Source organism: Manacus vitellinus, unplaced genomic scaffold (genome assembly GCF_001715985.3).
Source record: "Manacus vitellinus isolate BGI_N305 unplaced genomic scaffold, ASM171598v3 scaffold_93_pilon, whole genome shotgun sequence".
NCBI classification, from domain to species: domain Eukaryota; kingdom Metazoa; phylum Chordata; class Aves; order Passeriformes; family Pipridae; genus Manacus; species Manacus vitellinus.
The window spans coordinates 383,344-385,278 of NW_021940884.1; the positions used below are offsets into that span (position 1 = coordinate 383,344).

Below are 1,935 nucleotides of genomic sequence, written 5' to 3' on the forward strand. Positions count from 1 at the left end.
CTCCCCAGAGGGTCCGTGGCGCTGCCCTGGCCCGTCCTTCATCATGCCTTAGGAATTTCCAGTAATTCCTTCGGTTTTGTGGCCTTTGTCGAAATGTCTAAAGCAAAATCCTCGTGCCTTATCAGAGCTCTGAGCACCACGTTCCCTTCTCACCCGGAGCCTCCTCACCCTGCCCCGTTGCAGGTGAGGTGGGTTTGCTCCAGCACCTGCTGGATCTCACCTGGGGCCGGGATGAGGTGGGAAAACGCAGGATCCAGCCCTGTACCGCGTCCTCCGTGGTGTCTGACAACTGAAACCGCCCGTGCAGCCGCCGAGGGGCCGATTGGGTTACGGTGCCCGGCTGGAATTTGCCAGAGAAACTCGGCCGGTCGCGGCCGCCGCGTCACCGATCCAAAGGCTCCCCAGCTGCTGGGATGGTTTTCCCAGCTCCGGGTCCTGCCGTGCCGCTGGCTGGAGCTGGGGCAGCTGAGGTAAGAGCTCCAGGGGGGCTCCGGGGGCTTTGGCACCCAGAGGAGATGAATCGGCTTGGTTGGAGGCAGCAGAGGAGGGCAAGTTTCAGGAAGGGACTTTTTTCCCCCTATAAGTTCGAGGCCCCCAGTGCACCAAACCAGACCCTGAGAGAGAGAAATTCAGTCAAAATATTCCTGGGGCACAGCTCTCTTGGTGTGCAGCCTGAGACACTTGGTTCCTGATGGAGGATGGAGGGGACAAAACATTTTCCCCCATCCTACTGAGGCATCAGAATTTCTTCAGGTACAGAAACAGGTTGGTTTGGGACATTGGGTGTCACCTGGCAAGTCTGGCAGCACAGAAGGGACGGGGGTGGGCACGTGGTGGGTTATTTGTGGGTGGACAGGCAGGGTCTGTGTGCCAAGGCCCCTGGGCACAGCCAGGACAGGAGCTGCAGGGAGTGCCACCACGCCGAGACCAGCATCGGCACCACTGGCACCAGCACTGGCACCTCTGAGGAGCTCATCCACTCTTGGTGCCCTCACTGGCTGTGCCCAAGGACAAACCTGCCAGCAAATACCTTAATAGAGGTTGAGACAGAGAGAGATGAAACTCATTCAGTCCAAACACTGTGAAAATGACTTAAAAAGTCTTGGCTGGTCAAAATCTGGCAGAAGGTCTTCGAGGAAACCATCTCCGTTAGCTTGGGATCCCAGAACTCTGTTCTTGCAAGGATTAAAATTCACTGTCAGTGTTTAAAATGCTCAAGTCACTTAAAAGTGGGGCGGGGAGGGGGAAAGAAGCAATTACTTCGCTGGCTGAAAAAAAGAATTCATTGCAGTTTTGTCTGTTGGGCAGGGAATAGTGGGAGATGCCCAGAGGTTTGTAGGAGGAGTGTGTGTGTCTGTGTCAGCACGGGAGGGGAGATCCCCCAATGCCTGGGGATCACTGCTCAGGGAGATCTGTGCAGGAGAACCTGCACAAAAGGAGCTGGAGAGGACAGGAGGAGGAGGAGGAGTGGGAGGAAGGAGGGCTCCAATCCCCTGCAGCAGTGACCATGAAGGGCACGAGTGGGAGGAAGACCCTCCAGCGCATCCTGCTCACCCTCAGGCTGGACAGAGCAGGTCCCTGCAGCTCTCCATCCTAAGGCTTTACCTGATCCCATGTCAGCTCTCCCAGGGGGAGGTTGTTTCCCACCTTTCCCAACACTGCACAGCCCACACAGGAGCCAAGGGAAGGTTGGATTGCTGTGTGGTCCACGAAGAGATGGTGCCACAGCAGGACGTGTAATTCCCTAAAACCTCTTAGTGTGCTAAGCCCCGGGATCCCTGAGTGCTGAGGAAGCCGAGGAGAAAATCAGAAATAGCAGCTTAAGGGACAGTCGGTGTCAGCACGGGGGGCCCTGCGGCCAAACACTCAGCTGTGAGGGCCCCCTGCTGTCCTGCCTGGAGCAGCCTGGATGGGGACAGCTCTTCTGGTGAGCCC

The 1,935-nt window shown here is 57.1% G+C and overlaps 1 protein-coding gene across 1 annotated transcript in view; it reads right to left on the reverse strand.

Annotated features, from left to right (window-relative positions):
• ZDHHC4 (zinc finger DHHC-type containing 4) overlaps positions 1 to 310 on the reverse strand; it is an 8,807-nt gene extending 8,497 nt beyond the window's left edge. Inside the window, exon 1 of the mRNA XM_018086426.1 lies at positions 221 to 310. The gene's annotated coding sequence lies outside the window, so the exon portion shown is untranslated. The remainder of the gene's footprint in view (positions 1 to 220) is intronic.
• Between the last annotated feature and the right edge of the window lie 1,625 nt (positions 311 to 1,935).